The sequence below is a fragment of the Protopterus annectens genome, chromosome 8.part0, assembly GCF_019279795.1.
Source record: "Protopterus annectens isolate FY-2018-M chromosome 8.part0, PAN1.0, whole genome shotgun sequence".
NCBI lineage: Eukaryota > Metazoa > Chordata > Ceratodontiformes > Protopteridae > Protopterus > Protopterus annectens.
In genome coordinates this window covers 158,381,346-158,391,547 of record NC_056741.1, presented here as the reverse complement: position 1 = coordinate 158,391,547, position 10,202 = coordinate 158,381,346, and positions in this window count along the sequence as shown.

Sequence of the window (10,202 nt, the reverse complement as noted above, 5' to 3'; positions counted from 1 at the left end):
GATGTTGAGGTTCAGAACAATTGATAAATGGTCTGATTTATTCTGTGTATATCATTTTAGTAAGAATGGTTACAAAAACAGAATATTCAACATCCAGTAATTGGTTCTGTTTTATTCATAGTTTGTATACAAACAATTACTAAGTTTAAAATCAGATTTCTTTCCCTCCAGTGAAATAAAATAACAAAGTTAATGCTTATATAAATCACTTTTGATGCCTAGATTAAAACTATTGTTGCTTCATTAGAATATATCTTATTACAGTTGAAGCTAGCCTATATAAAATGTGATATTCTTCACATTTATATTACCTAACTGCAAATATAAGAAAACATTCTGCCAACGCCATTTTTTGTCAGTGTAGAATTATAAAAATAATTTATGTTTATAACATCTACTCTAATCTCAGATTATTTAGTGGTTAATTTATTTGTCATTTCCACCCCATTGCCATAACAGCTGTTAGTCCACATACTCATACTAGTAATGCAGAGATTTCCTCATTTGCTCATTCATGTTCAGACAACGTTTTCTTCTAAATATTTTGCCCCACTTTACTACACTTTGCTCCTGCCTTTGCAGTGACCTTATATATTATGAAAATATATAAATATTATCTGTTTCACTCTCTGCACATCTCCAGCAGTAAAGTGCTGCATCCTGCCCTCTTTCTGAACAGTCGTTTTGGTATCCAGTACTCTTTTTGGTATCCAGTACTATTGATGCATCACTCACACATGCTGGTCCTATATCATGGGCCCTCTTCTATGTGTTAAACATTACTTTGAGGTTTATTGCCACTTATCTGCACGTAGAGCTATTTTCCCTTTTTACTCCAACTACTTCCCAGCACATGCTTTATTTCCTGTACATCTTATCATTTTCTGTATTTCTCTCTGATTGCTGCCTTCTTCTCCTTTCCTGCATTACTTCACTTACACAATACAGAAGCATTTATTTTCTATGTTGGTTCGGATTGGAATAACTCTTACAAATTGTACAACGCTTTTTGTATATACATCACTAGTTTAGTGGTAAGGTGTACCAACCTTTACCAATGAATAGGAATTAACTTTTTTGTTTAACAGTGATTGATTTAAACATATTTCATTCCGTGGTTGCTTTACTGATGACATTTTCATGTTTGAAAAGGGGAATGAAATTATTAGATGAATTTTTGATGTATTTGAATCACAGCACTATTTTTTAAGTTTATGGTTAAATATAGTACTGTTAGATTTAGCTTTTTTGGACATTGAGCTCATTGCAGACAATGGCTAGCTAGATTTCCAAATTTGTAGGAAATAAACAATTATTAATAGGAACCTACCTTTCAATAGTACTCATCCATGTTTTTTTAAACACAATGTAGTTAAAAACAGACGCTTAGGCTGTGATACGTTAACTGCAAGTGAAATAATCTTTCAAATTAAGATAAGGTACACATACTAAACCTAGAGTACTTGATTCAGATTGAAAACTATTCTCACAAACACTGGCTAATCTACAATGTATGTACTGTACCTGTGTACTATGTATGTATTCTACCTATGTTCCAAATTTCAGTTGTACACCACAAGTACCTTTATTTTTAAATATTTTTTTGTTTGTTCTCTCCACTGTAACTGTTGATGTGCTGCACACTACTGTAAAAACATGTCGTTTGTAATTTGTGTGTACACTGATCATGTCTAAATGTATCTGTAATTTTTCTATGTGGAGCTTTTCTCCCCGGGCATCTGCTGAAAAAGGGCCTTTTCGGCTCAGTCAGACACCCCTGGTTAACAAATGTAAAATAAATAATAAATACAAATGAAACTGAATGAGTTGGTTATGATGTTTAAAGATAGGGGTTACTCTTTCACATTATTAAATGAATTGGCCTGCCTGATGCAAACCTATTTTGTCAATGGTGAATCACAGTGTGCTTGAACAGACAGATGTGACTTTTGAAGTTTTCGGGGGATTCAAGAACATGAATCATATACACACATGCATTTCCAGCAGCTTACTATCTAAATGGAATAAGCATTAAAATGTATTGAAAGACAGTTGCAAAATTTTGGAAATACAGACAGGTTTAATTCAAGTGATAGGTGATGGGCCTGCTTTTATTCACAAAAAATATTTTAACATCAAACATTTACTTTACACAATACTGGTATAGTTCAAAACAATAGCAAACCATACGGAACTTTTCCCTGTGGGGTATGTGAACAGTGTAGATTAGAATCTGGTATTGCAAATCTTTATAACTGGAGTAGGATTTTTTTCATGAGGAAAACAATAGATATATTTATGCTAGGAAAAAAAATGTTTTTTTTGTAATACCTGTGGGGCTTTTTATTTTGGGAAGACAGACAGAATGTTAAAAAGAAAGGACTGACAAACATACTTATGCAATAAAGAATGACAACAAAAATAATGCTCTTGGTAGAAAATCCAAGGTGTGTAGTATGTACAAGAAGTCCTTACTTTATGCTTTAGAAAAGGTTTGTGATTCAGGTAGAAGAGATGATATAGGAACACTTCCTGAGAAGAAAAAATAAAGATGCAGATAAAACATATGAACGAATCTAGAAATATAGCATGCTCTTAAGCTTAAGACTGCAAATGAACTATACTGGATAATATTTATTATGAAATAGCAGCATTTTAAAACTGCATCATTCTATAAGGACTATTTAAACTCTTGTTTATCTTTATGGTTACAGTTTCAGCTTTCGGTTTCATTGTTGTGATATAAACAGCTCACACTGAGCAGGAATGGGAGATGACAAAGGCAACAGGCTGCCATTTCACAGACCAAGTACTTTCTGAATCCGTGAAAGTAGTTTTATTATTGAATGAGTAGTGAAGAGAGAATTAAAGGAGGTATTCATGAAGACATGGGACACATGGAGAAAGTGTTAAGAGGAAAGAGAGGCACAGAGAAGTAGAATGCTAAATGCACTTGACATACAAACTGTATACGGTGTATGATTCTGTTGTTTGACAAATGTAATGTAAGAAGTGGGTAAGGCCTTCCTAAATTGCCCATCTAGACACTGAATAGCCATTTTGCAGATGGTAAAATTATTTCTGACTGTGCTCCAAAAAGCACTGAAGTTGCGCATTTCCATTCTAGTGCTCTATGTCATATCTCTGGGAGTTAAAAGAAGGCCACTTTATGACAGGCCCTTCACAATCTCCATTTTCCATAAGCAAACTGCTGCTTCTGAAGGTTGGACGTGCAGAGTTGACATGTGATCTGCTTCTTGTGATGGAAGGGAGGATAATGTGCTGTTTACTGAAAACTAACTGAATGTATGAAATACTGTATCTTTGATAAGAACGACATGAAAGTAGGATGGACTGACCAACAACATGGGGTTAGACAGAGAGAGGATACAAGTATTTAAATGTATTATTATTATTTTAGATTTTGCTTAAAGAGGAGGTCTGTTACAAAACTACCACTAAAGTTATAGTAAACAGGAAGCAATGCGTGGTTATTTATAGCATATTTGCCTGCTTGCTTAAGATAAGAGCAGAAAAGTTATTTAATGTTTCTGTTCCTTTGCATTTCTTGGAAACATTCCATAGTTTTAGCTGGTTGGACAGGTTATGAAAAAGCTGTAAGTAAAAAACATTATTTTACTTCTAGAATGTAAATATACATATATATATATATAGAGAGAGAGAGAGAGAGAGAGAAAGACACAGAAAGGGAGAGAAAAAGAGGGAGAGAGACAGAGGCAGAAAAAAGAGGCAAACAGAAAGTTAGGAATGAGTGAGCTCCTGTGCATATGGTAATAATAGTTTCACAGTGAAATGCTTAGTGTATCCATCAACACATGAAAATACCGTTAGCTACTTTTGGATATACCTGACACCTTATTTTTTGGTTCCTCAGATGTTGCATTTCTTTATAAGACGTCTACCTTACAGTGAATACCACCCACAGGAGCGTGTGTATGGGTGCTGAAAGGTGTATGGACCCTGACAACTGCACATTCTTTTCAGAATGTTGCTTTCATTGCAATAGCAGTTGATAGATTTTTCTGCCAACCTGATATCTCAGAATTAAGTGCCTATATGCTGATTCTCTACCCTCAGAGATACATTACTAGTCAAGGGAAAGAACTCTTGCTAAGTACTTCAACTTCTGTGACATACACCATCTGTAAAGAGTACCTTGTCTACACCTCTTCTGAAAATGGATTGTCGGCAGTTCTCTTTAATACACAATTGTCCAGAAGAGTCCTGTAAAGCAAAATATTGACTCCTCCTTAGTTTACTTTGCATCACAGTTAAAGTTTGTTTATTTAAAGCTTAAGCTCTGTTACCAAATTTGGGTAACTCAGTACCATTCAGACTGCCACAAAGAATTACACACCAGACTACAAAGCCAGCAAAAAAGATGCCACCAATCTTGTATTAAATAGTTTATTCACACTAAATAACACTCTGGAACCTTGGCACAGTCTTCCTGGAGTTACAAAATATGCCACACCATACATCCATGGCATACCGCCTGCTCAGAGGCAATCTGTGCCTGACGTATAAAGCCATGTCTAACCCGGAATTAATGGGCATGCTGCACCTCAGAAAATCCAAATCCCAGTCCAGGTTAGGCAGAGTCCCTCATTGACTCTCTTCAATAGGAATCTTAATGAGTGGATGGGAGATCGTAGGTTTACCCCAGGTATCACTTCTGTGTCACTGATAGACAGAGGCACAGTATACTAACCTCGAAAAAGGGCATAGCAAAATTAATTTAAAATGGGTGGCGAAAGCCAAACACACTCTGGCTAGGCTTATAAATGCCCTAGGGCAGATAGCCTAGTATGAACCTATGAACCTATGAATATATATATATATATATATATATATATATATATATATATATATATATATACACATATATATATATATATATATATATATATATATATATATATATATATATATATATATACACACACACATATATTCACTTAAATACAATTAATCAAACAATCACCTAATTAATCAACCATCAATTACAATAATCATATATACATTTTAAAGAAACACTCTCTAGTTACATTCACTATTTAGACCTACTGCAGATAATGTATTAAATTTTAAAATATATAAAGTTTCTTTATACAATAATTTCTTTTTCATTAACACTTCATCTGTTTCTGAAATATGTTCCAAAATACAAGCTTTTAACAGTGAAAAGTCACTGCTATGACAAGTAAAAAAATGTAAAGCTATAGAGCTCATAGCATTATTATTTTTTATGTCTCTAATATATTCTTGCAACCGTAACTTGAATATTCTTTTAGTCTCCCCTATATAAAACAAGTTACAGGGGCAAAACAAAGCATATACTACTGATTTAGTTATACATGAAAAAGCAGACGTGGAACAGAATTTTACACCATTTATTTTTTCAAAACATTTGGCAATGTTGTGACAGACTGAACACCTTCCACAAGGGAAGGTGGCACATTCCAAAACCTGCAGATTTAATTTTTCACCAGGTGAAACAAATCTATTGTGTACACCATGTCTTTGATACTTATACTTCTCTTGAAAGAGATATTTACAGTTCTACAAAGATTTTTACCCCTTCCGTATTAATTAAGGAGGGCCAATAATGTCTAATAGCATCAATGATTTTGTCACTTAGATATTATATACAGTAACAAAATAGACTTTTCTACATTCCTGCACAGTATTAAATTCTCTGTTATTATTTATCTTATTTACTAAGGGCCTATTATGAAGTAATCTGGTATCCATTATTTTATGAAGGGCATCTAAAATAACATTTCCATCACACCCCCTTGCCTGAAGTTAATACATGTTTTTATTATTTCCTTTTCTAGGCCCATTTCATCTCTACATAGCCTGCCAACTCTCAATAATTCATTATAAGGTAGCGCCTTCAAAGTATGTGGTGGATGGCAACTGCTACTATCCAAAATATTATAATCTCCAATTCCCTTTCTGTGTATGTTAGTTACTATCTTATTATTCCTAATAGTCAAAGTGACATCTAGATGGTTAACTATTTTTCCTGTCTGTAAGCCGTCAGATTTTATCTGAAAGCGATTTGCATCTAAATCACTTATTAACTGGGGGGCTATTTCAGCACCCCCCTTACATAAAAAAATCAAACCATCTATATATCTACAATATAAAATAACATAACTATTAAAACAATTCAATCTATACAAAAACCCAGCTTCAAAAAGGCCCATGAACAGGTTACCATACATGGGTGCAAAAGATGCACCCATGGCAGTACCTTGTACTTGATGGTAAATGAGCTTATTAAACTCAAAAAAATTATTTGTCAAATAAAAGTACAATAGTTCCATCACATAATTACTAACAGGACTATCACCTAGAAAAAATCCAAACCTAACTCATGGGTAATACTTGTATAGAGACTTTTAACATCTTTAACTATCCAGTAATATTCTTAATCACATTTAACATTCTTTATTTTATCCAAAAAATTGAGTGTCTTTAATATAAGAATTTAACTTAACTACACAGTTCAAAAGATAGGAATGTAGAAAGATTCCCATATTATCAAGAAAATAATTCTGTGCTGCTACTATGGATCTACCTGGGGGGGGGGGGGGGTTACGTTTTTATGTGTCTTTGGCAGACAACAGAACTTAGCCATTGAACTTCCTTCTACATTAAATTTATTTAGGGCATCTTTTCTTGTAAAATAGCCCAGTCTTAGGCCTTTAGCTACTAGTTCTTTAAACTTCATTATAGCTTGATAAAAAAACATCAATATTTACTGCCCTGTATACTTGACCATCAGATAAATGGTCCATACACATTTCAGGTATTGTTTCCAGTGCATAACAACAATTCTTCTATCTTTATCTGAAGGTTTTATAGTTATGTCTGATCTTTTACATACATTTAATAAAGATAACCATTCATTCTTACTCATGTTATACAAAATGTCTTTCTTCTCAGAAGAAAAATCTTTCAAAACGTTCTCTAATGCAAAATTAAGCAATTTAAAAATTGCAAAATCACCTGGTTATTAAATGTAGGTATAAAGTGCTAGTATAAGTAACAATTTCAGTATTTAAAGTGCAATATGTATTAACATTTTCAACTGTTTCAAATGAAGAATCACAAGAGAAGAAATCCAGCAACTCTTCTTCACTTGCAGATACACTTTCTTCATTAACTGACATACTTTCACCATTATATTCAAAATAATTAACCAAATGCAGTTTTCTTATATCTTAAACACTTCTGCTTTAATAAAATGTGCTCTGGGTAGAGCTGTTGGTACAAACTTTAAACAATACTTCAAAACAGATATTTCAGTTACACTTAAATCAACTCCAGATAAAATCACAATACAATTATTCAAATCACATCTCGTTATACTGCTAACTACTGTGCACATATTCAAAATCAATTATTTAGTCCTTTTATTTTGTTGTTTGAACTGTTGAAAGTCTCTGTTACCTTCATACCATCGTTTAAAGCTGTTTTGCTGATTGTAGCCATGCTGCTGTCTTCCTGTTGTTTCCCTTGGCCCCAAAACTTATTATTTATGTAATTAGGTTGTTGTGGATCAGGCAAAGGTGGATAGTCTGTATTTTCATTATCAGAGCCTGTAGAATTATTAGTTCCATCTGTAGAAGCAAATGAGACATTTTGGTGTATCTTAGATCTCCCAGAAGCATTTTTAAAGCCTCTGGTACCTCTCTGATTGGTTACTTTCTTGAAAGCCAAACCAGACTCGTAGTCTCTAATGTCTCTTTGTAACTTGTTGATTTTACGTTGTATAATTTCACTAGAGTTTTCCTCTAACTTGATATTTAAAGAACATAACCATTGTTCAAACTTAGAACCACCCAGCTGCACAGATAATTCATCACAAGCAGCTGCAATTTCAGACTTTACTTTAAGCTGTTTTAGGGTGTCTCATTCTATCAGTATAAGCAGCCTGTGGGAGGCAGAAATCCATCTTTTCTCAAACTCTAGTTCAGTTACATCAGAGGTATCAAAAGCAGCAGAAGGATTCTTTACAAAATGTAGCCCCCTAGGGGTAATGTCTATATCCAAATATCTCTGCAAGCCTAGAATATTATAATGTAAGGCATTTTCTCTAAACAGCAACCGTTCAAGTTAATATGATCAGCTGTTGACAAATGTACTGTATTAGTTGTACCCACTTCATTAAAAGGGTTAGTAGATCTTCTCCCTCTTCTTTCTTCTAACAGATACTCCCAAGTTTTAACAGGGGCAGCATTAGATATAGAAGTACTTGTCTCCATCTGGGTTTCACCAAATGGACAACCACAAAGTCCAAGGACTTCCACAAAGAATTAGTTTTGAAGATAATACCCTTCACAGAGGGTTTGTACTCAAAGTGCTAAGCCTTTGCTGATAAAATAGATATACCTCTCAACTGACCCAAATTACTCAGTTTTTACCGAGTTTTGGGGTCCAAAAAGGGGTGCCACGATTCCCAAGTGGCACCCCTTCATTTCCAATTTATTCGCACTTTGTTTTTTATTTTTTTAATTTTGGTACTTCGTGAGCTGACGTCATCATGTGCACGATGACGTCAGCTCCACCAGCCTGTCAGACTTGCTCACACTCATACGTAGCATGTATTTCCGGCTCTGGTTCAAATGCATTTGCGAGCGGCAAAGTTACCAGAACCGGAAAGGATTTACTGGATCTATTTATTTTAGAAGATGCTCGCTCAAGGGACTGGATCAATTTATTTATTTTAGAAAAAACGGACGCTCGCTGGAGTTTCAGAAGAAGATGCTCGCTGTTTTCCTAGATGGATTTAGAGGTAAGGGGAATGACGTGTGTGTGTGTGTGTGTGTGTGTATGTGTGTGTGTGTGTGGGTGTGTGTGTGTGTGTGTGTTTGTAAAACTGAATACCATCATTTCAAAATACCTCACCTGATGTTTCCATTATTGGCATAAGCTGTATCCCTGAGTCTTTTCCTAATAGTAATCCCTACAATGAATTTGTCATGTAATTTGTTCAGCTCAAGCCAAAAGTTTTTCATTTTCCTACAGGCAAAGCTGCCAAATAACTGCAGATGGCAGATGTCTGTCTACCTTACAACCACATTTTAAGGATCTAATTTATAGTACACTAAAACTTCAAAGCCTGAAACAATGAAAGAACAGATGAATTCAAGCTACGTTTCCTATATATTGTCTCTCCTTTCTTCAAGTATGCTTGCCTAAAGCCATGAATTGACCTGTTAATCAAAAGTAAATTTATGAAATCAGCAAATACATATTTGGAAAGACCATATACTTCAATGTTTCCTTAGTATACAATGCTAATTAAAATGTAGAATGGTTCGATCAGAAGCTGCTTGGTTAATCTAATCAAATGTGTTTTATTCTTCCCACATCGTTACTGTGCCTGGAAGCATTACAACTTGACTGTGATAGTGGATAAAAAGCAGACAGTTACACAAGTGAGATAAGCATGTATCTTTGCATGTCAGTATTTCTTTCTACTGTTAACTATTTCTCAGTAATAAATTGTTTTTTCCATAGCAGGCAGACACACACTGATGGTAGTGAGGATTTAAATGCAGTCAGTTACAAGTGTAAGGCTGGTACCTTTGACTTTACTAGTAGCAACACCTCCTAATGACACAGAAATGAGGATTCAGTCTGAAAAAAAAAGAAAAAATGGAAAGCTATTGAGCAATCTCAGTTGAATGAATGTGGACATTGGAGGTCTTTGCTATGCACCAGCTTTCTACAGTGCAAAATATTTGTTAGAATCTAGTTTTCTGTAGTGCTCTGTTAGTAACCTACTTGGTTTGGACCACTGGGATATATTTCTAAACCTACTGTGGAACTGAAAGATTTGTTGGCTTGTTTTGGCTAGATAATATTTGCTATTCTAACTTAAACTTAATTTGAACTTGTACTCCATAAAACAAGCTGACTTTTTAGACAAGGTATATATACATGCTGAAGTAGTGAATATAGTAACAGAGATAAAAACAACTGGAATTTGGATCTTTAGAAAAGGGAGGGAGCAAACTACATAGAAAAAATGGAAATTGTGGGAACAGTATATGCAGAGCAGGAATGAGGTTAAGAGGCAGGATTTGAATGAGCTATATAATGCTTAACTGACAATGACTGGAAGGTTTATAAATAATTTATAATGTTTACAACTACAGTTG